The sequence below is a fragment of the Lepisma saccharinum genome, chromosome 8 (genome assembly GCF_977018435.1).
Source record: "Lepisma saccharinum chromosome 8, izLepSacc3.1, whole genome shotgun sequence".
Lineage (NCBI taxonomy): Eukaryota > Metazoa > Arthropoda > Insecta > Zygentoma > Lepismatidae > Lepisma > Lepisma saccharinum.
Genome location: NC_139236.1, coordinates 87732379 through 87746619, shown reverse-complemented (window position 1 = coordinate 87746619; position 14241 = coordinate 87732379). Strand labels below are relative to the sequence as shown.

At 42.0% G+C, this 14241-nt stretch overlaps 1 protein-coding gene across 2 annotated transcripts in view; it reads left to right on the top strand.

Annotated features, from left to right (window-relative positions):
- Nucleotides 1-14241, top strand: part of hpo (serine/threonine-protein kinase hippo) — a 117612-nt gene that overhangs the window by 35362 nt on the left and 68009 nt on the right. Inside the window, exon 1 of one of the 2 annotated variants that reach the window (XM_083127262.1) lies at nucleotides 5319-5402. The exons of the other annotated variant lie outside the window; for it this stretch is intronic. The gene's annotated coding sequence lies outside the window, so the exon portion shown is untranslated. Of the gene's footprint in view, nucleotides 1-5318; nucleotides 5403-14241 lie in introns of those variants that run through there. 2 annotated transcript variants of the gene reach the window in all.

Here is a 14241-nt window from a genome sequence, read left to right as displayed (position 1 = left end):
GTGAAATACTGTAAATATAAAGATGTTATTTAGGGTGTAGAATCCATTTACGCTTGCTGATTTTTTCTCCCGGACCGGAATTGAATTTACAACCCTGCTTGTAATCAAACGTAAGCAATGGTGGTGGTGGTGATAATTCGGGACCATGGTTATTATTTTATAATCATTATTATGTCCACTCTTCAAGTTTTACCAACGGCATGACCCGCCTTTGCAAAATTTCCTCCCTTCGCAGTTCACAGCACGCTCCACACACTGAGATGAAAACGTAGACACGTCCCACGTGGGATCGACCCCGAAACAGCTGTGCAAATGGGCCCCGAAAGCAAGGCCATTCTTCTTGGGGGCTTTTTCTGGCTTTTGCAAGCACCAAAGGAGACACCCTCGCCGCTCTTGAAATTCAAGTCGCGCATCTTTCTTGGAGAAAGACGACATGCCATTCGGAGGCACCGAGGTATTTTCCTCTCTTGCAGAAGAAAGTGCGGAAGGTGCCTGAGTCATGGTCTCGGGGCGACGTTGCCAGGATTCACGAGGACGGTTCATTTCTCTTCGGGACCAAACACCTGGACCCAAGACCCCGAGGGATTTCAGGAGACCGATGGACAGCTGCTTCAAGTTGTTGTTTTTCTTTTATCTGAAGTTGCCTAAGAAAAGTGGAGGTTCGCAGTGGAGGAACAGATTCTCCAGTATATTTTGGGAATATGCATCTTTGTCTCGTTTGCAGTGGCGTGTCCAAGGGGCGGTTGTGGGGGCCATAACCCCCCTTTGGCCCAGTATTAAAAAAAATCCCCAAAGTCAGGAAAAGATGGCAAAATGATGACTGACTACTAATAAAAGTATAAGGAAGCCCCCCTCCCCTTTTCGAAAATCCTGAACACGCCACTGGTCTCTGAATATCACAAATATATCCCTCGGAGAGAGGGCCCCTTTTATTGTCCTGTCATGTTCTGCAGTCTTGTCTTCCTCTGGCCAGTGTTTAACTGAACTCCGTCGCGGAGTTATTAGCACAGGCGCTACATCAGGAGTCTCAGGTTCGAATCCCGGCCAGCGCATGGGTGTTCTTTATGAGTGTCCCTTCATCAGTTTTATCATATCATGCAGAAAAGCGACGTATATAATTATCCAAACCAATCAATCCAATCCTGGCCAGTGTTGCCATCTGAAGGCAAGGTCCACTTTCTGCAGGGAAATTTAGGCAGAATTTTAGATGAAAGTGCCATAATCGTCGGTAGCGGGGAAGAGGGGGTTTCATTCTTGCGCTTCGAATTCCTTGGATATTCGAGGGAGCCAAAGAAATGCTTAATTATTCTATTTTGTTATTAACATTTATACGCATTCAAGAAGCTTTAAAAAATAGGCTAATTGTAGTCATATTATTTATGTTAACTGGTCTCTCACGTTTCAATCTCATTTTTGGAATTTTTCAAACATTCGAACCATTTTTTCTTTGAATAAAATGGTAGAATATGAAAACATAAAATGGTTCCTGTATTTTACACTCTTTTTTTCGATCTAACACAGTTTTTACGTTCATTTTGTTCGAATTAGCACTAACTGATTTTTAAATTACTGCGCAGGCCCGTAACCAGGGGAGGGGCCATGGGGGCCATGGCATCCCTCGAGCCATGAATTTTTTAAATGTGAACCTATAAAAAGCTATGAAAATAACATCGACGATTTTTCAAACATGTGAAAATTTCAATTTTGTCCTTGCATAAATGAATGTGTTTGTTGTGTAGAGAGGCAGTCTGTAGTCTGCTATATTGGGTATTTTTAGTTTTATAACGATTGATGCAAGGCTACCGGGTGAAAATCTCTCTCTCTCTCTCTCTCTCTCTTTTGAATAATCCAGCCTGCTACGACCAAAGGGTCATGATTTTGCACCTAATGTGAGTGTCGAACTTCGAATTTATTAACTTTGTCGGTAACCGTGGCAAGTGGCGAGAGAAGTTTTCTTTTTTGTCGGTAACCGTGGCAAGTGGCGAACAAAGTTTTCTTTTTTTGGAAATTAAGGCTAATAAAAATTCTATCTTCGGTCAATCATGTCTGACACACCCTTGTTTCCATTTTTTGCAAGATAGCATACGAAAAATAATATTACATGCAAAGGTAAAGTTCCCTGTGCATATAGCACCACTCTCCGGCCGCCTTTACCTCTGAGGGTTGCCCCCCCCCCCAGGTACCCATTAATTTGAGGCTGGGTGAACCCCAGAGCAGCGTTATGCGGGGACAACGCAGGGAAAAAAAATCAGACCTCAGATCACCCACGCGGTAATCTGCGAATATTACATGTAATTCTTTTAAAAATCCAATCATATATCACAGACCTACAACGGTAAACATATGAAGTCAAACCTTCATTTATCCTAATATTTGTTACATTTAAGATACGTTTAAGAGCGAGAGAGTTTTCATAAAATATAATAATAATAATATAAAAGTAGTGTCGCATAATTTAAAGTTTAACTGTGGTCGAGCGAGATATCCTTTTGTGCGTAATAGTATCGAAATGGCGTAACAAGTCTCATTATTCATTTTATTGTTTGATGTTTTACTTAGGAATATATTGATTTTTAATTTCCCGTTGCTGCGTAATGACCGGGGGGAGGGGGCTAGAAAGAGAGCGGCATCTGCCTCCACCGCCCAGGGCGGCAAAATAACTAGCGCCGGCCCTGATCGTAATCACTTTTCATCCTCATCTTCGCGATTATTGAAAAGTGGCAGAAAAGCGAAGTAGAATAAAGCAAATAAATAAATCAATTTATATGTGTCAGGGCTTCCCTATGTTCTCTCTCGGCTTGGAGCTTGTGATTTTGAAGAATCACAGAATCGAGTCCCCGAAGTCTACGACTGTTTTTTGTTCTCGTAAGCTGTAGTTCGTTGTACCTACCCTGCGATAGCTGTCGTCTCGTCACTTCCCGTGTCCATCCATTTCCCTTTATCTTTAGCGTGACACAAACAAGTTTCTCCGGAACTTGCCGGTTCGTGGATTGCGAAACGTGGCAACGTCGCCTCGCTTTGGTCCTTTCCCGCGATGCAGCGTTGCCTACCGTAACAGAATGGTGCCAAGCCTGGTATAATTTGTCTCTGAGGGAACGAATAACAATTTTCCACTCGCCGAGATGGCAGAGTGATGTGAGTGCTGGATGGATCTCGCCACTGACTGTTCCAGGTTCGAGTCTCGACATGGACGTCCGCAGGATTTTTTCAGGAAGGGCAAGGAAGGTATATTTTCCGGGGGGAGGGCCAAACAAGGCACATTTTTCCCCAATAATGGTGTAATTCCCTCAAAAAACATTGCTTAAATTTGAATTTATCATATTCATACAATAATTAACACATATTATTGTGGCCGAAATGAAATTATATGTGTGAAATATACAATTTTTGACTGACTTTCATTCTTCAGGGGGTGTCACGGCCCCCCTTGCCCCCCCTTCAGGACGCCCATGGACGTGGACATGGGTATTTCTTTCTGACAGTCCCTGCATCTATTTTTTTTCTAATACAACCCCCATCGTCGCGGTTATTTATTTCTTTATTTATTGAACACAAGAGGCGAATTCCCAATTACAGTGTTCTACATAATTGGGTATAAACTACAAAAGAAATATTGATTTACATAAATTGCGTTCATGTTTACATTGTTGACATTTATTCTTCCATACTTACAATAGCTTTTTGAAGGTTTCAATAGGCATGTGAAATATATCTTATTGGTTCCCTTTCGGAACATCTGTTGTACATACAGTTCACACATTCTCGTGATAGGTGATATAATTATAATGTTCGATCTTCTGTTACTGCAGTAAAAGAGCCATCCGTTGGATCGTGTCTTGGAGATAGGAACACGCAGTTTTAGTAGATGTTGCACTTCAATAATATTTTTCATGATTTTGTATTAGAAACAGGGCAATTGCATCTTCCTTCTTTTGCTGAGAGAATGCAGGTTGTGGTGTTTACAGAGGGAAGTGTATGATTCGTATCGGGGATATATGCCTGTTTCTTTGTAAGTGGCGTACCTTATGAATTTAGACTAGGATTTCTATTTTATGCGTGTACTTTTTGTCCTGAGGAGCTCATATTTCTGATGCATATTCTACTTTGCTTCGGACTAAGGTGTTAAATATTATTTTCATTATATCTTTGTCCATAAACTCTTTACTCATTCTAAAATACAGAAACAACAAGAAGTAACAAGACGAAGATCCACTTATTTTTTCTACAGTATCTCCAATAAAAGGCATTTATATTGCTGTGTTGATTTGACGACTCATGATATCGCTACGCAAGGTTCCGGGTTCGAGTCTTATGTGGATTTTGTTTTTCCTTTGAGTATGTTCCTCCTGTATCAATTTTATCTTATCATTCATCCCCATCGTCGCGATTAACCTAACGAGAGAGAAAGGTGATGTAAATTAAACAATGCAAATAGAGAATCTGTGTCCAAGCGCGTTGAGTGGTCGACTCATAATCTCGCCATCAAAATGATCCGGGTTTGATTCTCCGCGCGGGCATGAGTGTCCCGTCATTTTCATTTAATAATAATTCATTATATTTTTATAACTGATTATAATCAGTTACCTTCATTGTGACGATTGTTCTAAAGAGACAGAAAATGGACGTAATTCAAAAATAGAAACACAAGACCATAATATTAATTATTATTAACGCCTCGGCGGGCCTCCCTCAGTACATAATGTTAACCTGCTCGTCTTGTAATCAAGGGCTCTCGGGTTCGATGCCAAGGAGGTTCCGTTTCCAGTTAAAACTGTAGATCCAGTCTCGCCTAGCCTTTCCGAGCATAAAGTGGCCTTAAGACGAACTACTGACGTCGACGTTTGGTTCTACGATGGCAGAATCACATCGAATGTCCTCCCGGGTTCGATTCTCGGCCTGGACATAGACATTCTTTGTGAATGCATCAATTTCATCATAACACCGCTCACCCTTTTTTTTCGCGATTAGCGAAATGTGGCAGAAAAGCTATGTAAAACAAATGAAATCAATAAATCAACAACATCTAATCATCTACTGCCTCTTCCGAAGGTTTTAGCTAGAGTTCCGACCAGGGCCTGAGTATTGTGTTGTTCAACCTATCATATCTATTCTTCTCGTCGCGATTAATCTATATCGAGAGAAAAGCGACGTTAATGTTCGAATGTAATCCTGTTGTTATACCATCTTCACCTTAATTTATTTTTTCGACTTTTGTCGTCGTGTAATTTCGAACAGTAACGTTTATTGTTGGTGGGTTGGCAACACTGCACGTGATGCGCCTTGGATCGCATGCCACATGACCGGCGCTAGTTGTGTCTGCAGAAAGCGCGGTGTACGTACGTGAGCGATACAGCATCGCAGGAATACACCTATCTCTGTACAGTGCGTGTGCGCATATATGCGTGAGTAGTGGCGGCTTTGGAAAAGTGAGGGAGTGTCATGAATAGTTTTCCTGTCATCCCTATGATATGTTTTATTTTTCTTTGTGCCTTCCTAGAAGGAAATGGGTGTGCTGGTGCGCTTGCGAGTGAACAGAGGAAGTGCGTCTGAGATTATTGTGCTTCCGGCATTGTTTGGTAAGATAGGACGTTCCCTAGCGGAAACAAATATCGTGATTGCAGCAAGTGGTTCTCCCGTTTGGTTTGCGTGCCAGAGGGCTAACCGTTCGACCTTCACCTCAAGAAAGGTGGAAATGTGTTGGCAATATCGTTGGTGTTTCTTTGTCACGCTGTGCTCAGCACGGTTTTTCTATCTACCTGCGAAGTTTGGTATGTTGCGTAGGTCGTGGTGTGTTTGGGGGATCCGTGGCTCAGTGGGTAGAGTAGAACGCTACGGGCCCAGGATCTTCAGTGAGGCAGTCGTTCCTTCACTTGTCATTGCAATTTCATTTTTTTCCGTGGCGAAGTTGAGGCTGTGAATCCTCTTCTTCCACTTGACCATGTTTACATCTAAAAATTTTCATGTGGAATTCAGTAGATTATATTGAAAAAATAATATAGTAAATAAGTAAATATTTATTCGTAGACCTCCGTGGCGGAGTGGTTAGCATAGCGACGCCAGGGTTCCCCGAGTTCGAATCCCGGTATGGGTGTTCCTTGTGTGTTCTTTCATCACTCGTCCTCATCTTCGCGATTAGCCAAAAGTGGCAGAAAAGCGAAGCGAAATAAACCAAATCAATCAACCAACCTATACGCACTAGTACACAGAAAAAAACACGCTCACATAGTCCTGACAATACTAAGCAGTAGCCTATGTTTATGTATGGGTTTGCACTTTTCTGCGCTAATGAACTAAGTATTTATGCCTTGCGATTAATCTACAGATGCAAAAAAGAGCCAAAATGCAAATCAGTTGAAAGATTCTGAAATGTGGGTGTTGTCAGCTTAATTCCTAGAATTCTTAATAATCTGAGGTCATGGACGTACCCAGGATTTTTCCCAGGGAGGTGAAAGCGAGGCATGTTTCACCCCATAATAATGTTGCTCTCTCAGAAAACACAATGTGTATGTGTAAAATATATAATTTTAGGTTGACATTTTCCAGTGGGGGCATGGCTACTTATTTTAGAATCGTGGCAAGTTCAAATTGTATCTACAACCGTTGTCAATTCTTCCTGACATCTCGCTGGTGTGCCCCAAATGTATTTATTTCAGAACACTCGGACATTAAGCGCTGTTTTCGATTGTCGGCTTGGCCATGGCTGTTCTATGTGATACATTCAGCAGTTTCATATAATCGTCACACACATCCTTCGTCGCGATTAGCCAAAAGTGGCAGAAAAACGACGCTAAATAACAAAGCAAAGGAGTAATTGACTTTTTAGTTACTCCTTGAGCCAAGAGGTCCTCCCCGATGGCCTAGTGGTAACGTCGTCGCCTTGAAAAAAGGGGTTCCGGGTGCGATACCCGGTTAAGGCACATAGTGGTTCGTATCTCACTTGAAACTGTATGTCCAGTCCCGATAGCCTTACTGTGCATAAAGTGGACTTAAAGAACAGAAACTCAAACTCCCTGAGCCGGACCATGTGGCCGAGTGGTTATCACATCGCGCTGCGACTAGTGTTGCCCACGAGACGAGACTTTGGCCTGTCTCGTCTCGTGAAAATGCTGTCTCGTCTCGAAAATATTCGTTTGTCTTATGACACATGGTCAATCTCGTCTCGAATTTTTAGAAGCCTGTCCCGTCTCGTCCCGTGGGCAACACTAGCTGCGACGCCAAGGGTCCCGGGTTCGAATCCCGCTCGGGCTTGGTTGTTTGTGAATGTCCATTCATCAATTTCATCATTCATTCCCATCTTCGCAAATTAGCCAAGAGGCACAAAAGGCGAAGTAAAATAAACTAAATCAATCTATCAATCTCCCTGAGCGAAGAATCTGTAACTGCGCTTCCTTTGAAACTTATCAAGAGGCCTACACGATGAGAGATTGTACAGGATTGGGTGTAAGGGGTGATCTCCGAAGTCACACGACAATCTCTTCCCCGGCCCCATTTTGCAGGCTAACAAGACTCTGGCGCTTGGACCCACATTCCTGTGTTCGTTTGTTTTGTATCGTCCATGTATGCTTGCTATTTCATCCAATCAGGCCGACCTCCGTTGCGGAGAGGTTAGCACAGCGCGGTACGACCCCAGGCGTCCCGGATTGGAATCCCGGCTACAGCATGGGTGTTCTTTGTGAGTGGTCCTTCATCACTTTCATTATATCATCCTCATACATCTTCGCGATTAGCCAAACGTGGCAGAAAGGCGACATAAAATAACAGCGAGGGAATATTCTCCTGCCTGTACCGTAGGTTTAAAAGGGCGAAGCCACTTGGCAGCGTATTTTCAATCTTACCTTGGAGGTAGCAAAAGGAAAACCCGAGACCTGCTTACCTTGTGCGTCATCCGCAGACGCATTACTCGTTTCAGTAATAAAAAAACTCGCGAGGAGGAATGTTGCACCACGTGACTCCGTGCATCATTGCAATGTCCTGCAGCAACACTCCAAGATAAGCCTCCGTCTCCGCGTTCATCTCGGCGAGATCCTCTGAAACCCGCTGGGCGTGGAATTCTACAAATGCATGAGACCTTTAGAGAACATTCCCTCACACCCTGATCCCGACAACCCTGCCGGCCAAGTAATGCCAGGGGACCTGATTTAAAAGTGCACTTTCAAGGAGGCACACGTCACGATTCATTTGCAGTCATTTCTACTCAGAAAGTATATGGAAGGGGGGAGATGTCGGAAAGTAACTTTAAACCTTAAATTACGTTGTAAGTTAAGGAGTAAACGGCGATCAACTTTTCTCTTGAGGTATATATTCTAGCGATCACCTATGGCGCAGTGGTAGCGTCGTAGTCTTGTAATCAAGGGGTTCCGGGTTCGATTCCCGGTGGAGGCGCATAGTGGTTCGGATCCCACTTTAAACTGTAGGTCCAGTACCGATTAGTCTTACTGTGCATCAAGTGGACTTAAAACACCAAATGAATCAACCCCCACTTGACGGCTTAATTTTAGCGATCACCTTCCCCCCCCCCCCCCCCCCGGCGTCTATGTTTGTTGCCACCTCCCACAACGGTTGAATTTTAGCGAACACCTCCCCTTGGTGGCTGAATTTTAGAGATCACCCCCCCCCCTTTGACAGTGTATTTTAGAGATCACCTCCCGTTGACGTTGAATTTTAGCGATCCCCTCATCGACGACTTAATTTTAGCTATCACGCTTGTGGTACGTCTGAAATTAACAATAGGTCGCAATCATTTGGCTAAACTGGAGCTCTTATAAATTTTAAAAATTACATTATGTTTTTTGAAGAACATTTGTACTTGTTTTACCAGACGAGCGAATCTCCCGTAAGAATGTTTTTCTTTATTTATGACGTTCATATGGTTAATACAGTAAAACCTCGTTAATCCGGACTAATGGGGGATAAGTTGACCGGTTTAACGAAAGTCCGAATTAACTGAAATAACCTAAAAGAACAGTAGAAAGTGCATTAAAACTCGGTTTATAGCAACAAAACACGTTTATTATGGTGTATTTAAAGGGCATGGGCCTAAATACACTATACAGTACAGCACAAAGTCTGCGGGAAACAGAATTTCATCAGTGATTGACTGCCTATTCTTTGGGAAGTTCTCTTGTTGACTTCTATCCACATTTAAAACCTTGCATTGTTTTTTTAATTTTTTTTTTACCTTTTGCCTATCCGGCTTATCGGGCTCCGGATTAACGAGGTTTTACTGTATTATCACAGTAATAAGCTTTCCGCCGCCCTCCGCGGTGGAGTGGTTAGAACAACGTGCTACGACCCCAGTATTCCGGGTTCGAATCCTGGCCTTGGCATGGGTGTTCTTTGTTAGTGTCCCTCTTTAATCAGTTTCATCATGTCATCACTCATCCTCATCTCTGCTTTTACTATTTTGAAATAAACGTGCTATTTCGAGTGGGATCGGTGATCCTTTAGGTAAAGCATGGTTAAACACCGTGAAGGAAACGTTTACCATAAATTAAACAGCCAAAGTAACTGATTTATCTTGCTTGTTCACCTGTACTAATCGTCCTTGACACTTAAGTCTGGAAAGGATGCCCCATTTTTCTCTCGACTCACTTTCCTTCTGCCACCTGCCACACGCAAGTTTTGTGTCGATCAGAACTTGTGCTTGGAAACCGGCTGTTTTTCTCACGCAAGGGAAAACCACGTGCATGGGACACCCTATATCGTGTGTGTGCTGTGTTCAAGAGGCTTGACAAACTCGGTCAAGTGCCAGGATAAGAATCGCAACATCTGTGTCAACTTCAAGCAGCAGTGCGTACGAAGGTATTGTTCCGGTTTTAAATTCTCACTTGGAGAAGGAAAGTGGGAAGCACAGTGCATAAAAATTCAACAAACGTATATCGGACTGTACTATGTGCACTGCTAGAATGATCAATAACTTAAGAAGTTTCGGTTTCGTTTATTGCGGAGTCTGTAGTTACCTACAACGCCAGGGATCCTGGGTTCGAATCTCGGCCTGGGCGTTCTTTGTGAGTGTCCCATCACGATACCACTCGTCCTCATATTCGTGATTAGCCAAAAGTGGCAGAAAAGCGAAGAAAAAACCAAATCAGTTAATTTAGTTTTTTTCAAGTCACTTTTCTATCTTGGTGTTAATCGCAAGATGAAATCGCCACTTCTTCCAACGTGATATGGGTCTGAAATGGAAAGATTTAATAATTACATAAATTTCAACACACACCAGTTAACAGTTTGTAAGTGCAGAAATTTGCACTAGAGATGCATATCTTTACTATCATAGTATTTGCTAAAAAAAATACATTTGTCACTACTAGCGTACGGAGGATTTTTTTTTGAAGGGAGCTAGAATTGTAAAGGTGGATGTTAGGTAGGGGAAAAAGGGGGGGGGTAGGATACACAAAATGTTTTGTAATTCTTATTGGTAATCTCAGTTTGAAAAGTTATTCAAAGGCGAAACGGTAATCGGTGACAATTTTAGGGGAGGGTGTAGGGTTGGTTTGTTTTCCCCCTTAGTTCTTTATAGCTTTCATTTGAAAAAATTGAATTCCTAAAAATGTCCCTGCCAGGCAGGGAGGACAAGGAGGAACCGTGCCTCCCTGGAAAATAAAAGTCAACCAAAAATTATATATTTCACACATTTAATTTCGGCCACAGTAATATATGTCAATTATTAAAAGGACGTTGCAGAAACATGATAACTTCAGACTGAAGCAATGTTTATTGAGGGAACAATACTATTACGGGGAATATGTACTTCGTTTGCCCCTCCTGCGGATGCCCATGGTTCATACTACGTCGGTGTTGATCACAGAAATAGATAGTTGCTTATGTTGTACATATTACAATGATGCTCAAGCTAATGGTCTTACAGTATGCCTTAATACTTTTCCTCTGCAGTCTCTATTACTTGTTAACCGTCAACAACAGCCCTATACGTCTTCTTAACGACCATTTGATCCTCCGTGCTAGACGTGGGTGCTGCATGCACCCTCAATATATTTCGTCTCGCTCTGTATGTCGTTTCTTCCAATCCCATTTCTCTTTCTTCTGGGGCAGAGGGCGAACTCTCCAGCGTTGCCACATGCATCTTCATACAACAGTGGCCGGGAACAATTGTTTCTGTCGCTGGTTGCGTGTCACAGCCCGCCTGGTGGAAGCAGATGCCTTTTTCAATGGCGGAGGTTCATGCACCTTGTAATTAGTGCGTCGACTGAAAGTCAAGGCCGGGCGCATTCTTTTTATTCCTTACTTCGTTCTTTTCCATATGCAGTTCAAGGGGTTCACGCTATAATTAGCCTGGTCCTCACTGTGCAACGAAAGAGCTGCATTTTGATTATTTTTTTTTGTCATGGTGTGAAGGAAGAAGTGGATGCTTCCATGAGCGCCTAAGGCAGACTCCCTTTTATTTAATCCCTTTTATCCTTTCCGCCCCGGGCTTACTTTCTTGTAACTCCACCCAGATGGAGCTACTATCAGGGATCGCGGAGTTGGGACAGCTATACTCTATCCAAAGTTTGTTCACTTTGTTTCTTAACAATTATATTCTTGTATACGTGAAGTTTTGCAAAAATATTAAATAAAGTAATGTTTCCATTCCCCATCCAGGATGAAGTTGAAGCATTAATTTGTACATGCATTAATAATTGAAAGAAGTCTAAATCTCTTGTTAAAGTAAAGCTTCAGTTTTCATTTTAACGGGCTTTGTGGTAGAGGTTTTTCATTGAATAAAGATATCCATATTCTTAATTTCCAACTATACCTAAGTAGGGGGCGAAAGGTCAAGAAAAAGGAAAGAAAGGTCAAGAAAACATCATGAAAAAGTCAAGGATTTTGGCTTTTATTTTGGTAGACACCCTGTGTAAACAATATAGTACATTACTTATCTGTAATTAACCAGCAAGACGTACGCTTGGTATACACCTTGTAGAGTCGAAAGTTAAGTAAATTTGGGTAGGAACCTATTTCAAACATCATACCAAAGTCTCACAAGAGGGCGAGAGTCCACATTGGTCTCGTCTCAATTGTTACACGGGCATCTCTACCTCGTCTCCAATTTATTTCCTCTTCGACTAAAATAGTTGGGAAGATATTTCAAGATATACAAAATAGGATATTTACTTGAAGTGATAGGTTCGAAAATATGGTTGGTGGGATGCATTTTGAACCCGGCAGCGTGATGTTGACGTCTTCTCGTAGTATGTTCGATAAGGACCAACTTTCTCTGTCTTTTGCCGTTGCAGGCAATGATAACCGTTATCTTCCTAAGGCTGTGACTTTTAAGGCACCCCAACGCTCAAAGTTTTCGGCGTCTTTGTCCTTGAAGCCTTATCTTTTGCCCTCTAAATTCTTTCCGTCCCAGTGTTGATTTCCGCCCGACTCTATTAACTTTGGACATGTTATCAGTACATGTGGTGATGATCACACATTCTTTGTTCTTTGACGAGTAAGGCCCAAAGTGACTACCGATTCCATTTGTTTCATCAACATTTTACTTGTTAACCACCTTTAGGCGGTCTTTCTTATATAATTTAGAGAGATCGTGCGTAGCCGAGTGGTTGAGGTTCCTCGTTCGATATCCGGTGTGAGCCCAGTATCCTGAGGACACTTAGGTACCTATCTGAAAGTTGAGTAGCAAACTCCGGTCTCGAAAGGCAGAAAACAGCGGCGATGGGACTGTACGCGCTAAAAATAACAACAGTCGAACCAGTATCATTAACTTTCAGCTGCTTGTTCCACGTCATTTTGTAAGTTTCGTGGGAGTTGTCATACAATACTTACTTACCTTAAAGGGGGGACATTTTGTTATTGAATTACTGCTTACCTTGTTTATGTACTACAGTTATATAACAATAATAATAAATTATCAGTTAAAAATAAGCACCAAATATGGTTGCAGGAATGCTTTTTTTTTTGTTTATATGCATGGGGAAACGATCAGGGAACTTACTTTTTGAGAACCCCTCGTATAGTTCATCATTTAAGTTAATGAAGGGACAATGTGCTACACAGTTGTGCATTGAACGTGCTTCGATTTAGGTGGATGTGTTACACCTTCGTGGATAGACGAGAGAGATAAGAGGTTATCTGTAACAGAGACCTTCCCTTAATGGCCCAACCTCCTTAAGGAGCTACTTTGGACATAGCGAGCGTGACGGAATCCGCCGCAGTCCTTGTCGGCAATTTAGCGGGTGCCACCGACTCACTCCACCTGCCGTCCCAGTCGTGACAAATCGATGGGAGGCTGCTGTGTCGCTCCTCATCCAAGATTCAGCCCGGCCCGATTTATTGGGAAAGGATTGACTGGCTTAGAGAAGGACTGTCTGCGTCACTTGGAGGGAAGCTCCTGAGGGCCTCTTTTCTTATGTCAAGTACTAGGCTTTTCCAGCTCTTCCTCGGAATCTATTGTGTTGCTTGGTAGAGGGAGTTTGGATTGGAATGATGTCGGAGGTTTCGATTGCCTGATTCTAGGAACGGTAACGAGACAATCTCTGCAAAATCTATTCGAGACGAGACTTAGTGTCATGAGTAGGGCTGGGAAGTTGAGGAAAAATCATTTTTTCCCTAGTGTCCGAAGACGAGGCCCAATATAATATATGTTCATTTTGGGTCATTGTAGGCCAGAAAAAGGTTGGTTTTATTTGTCCTTTTTTTGCCTTTTTCGGCGTTCTTTGGTTTATTGTCCTTTTTTAGCCTTTTTTTAGGTCTTACGGCTTTTTTTTTTTGCACCTTCACCTTCTTCTGTAACCCTAGTGTGGTTAGGCCAAATATGATTTTTCAAATTATGTTAATCTAAAGAAATATATAATGTCTGAAAGAAGATGCATTTCATTCATATAGTTTTTTCGCACTATGTGTTCCATACCACCAGAATTTTGTATTTTCTTTATTCATTAAATATGTAATTAAAACTGGTTATTAATTAATTTGGATCACATTTATACGTCCTTTTTTCCGTTTTTAGGTCCTTTATTTTGATATTTTTAGGTCTTTTTATAGGCCTTTTTTTTTTTTTTTTTTTTTTTGCAATTTATAGGTCTTCAACTTCCGAGCCCTAGTCATGAGACTCGTTGACGTTCCAGACATTATAATTATTATAATTTATGACAATTAAATCTAAACTCCATGGTGCATTAACCCTCTAAGCGCCAGGACCTACGAGAACGGCCTTTTCAGTTGGGTGACGAGTAGGGATGGCCAAATCCGGATAAAATGTATATGAGGATAATTCGGATATAGGTATCA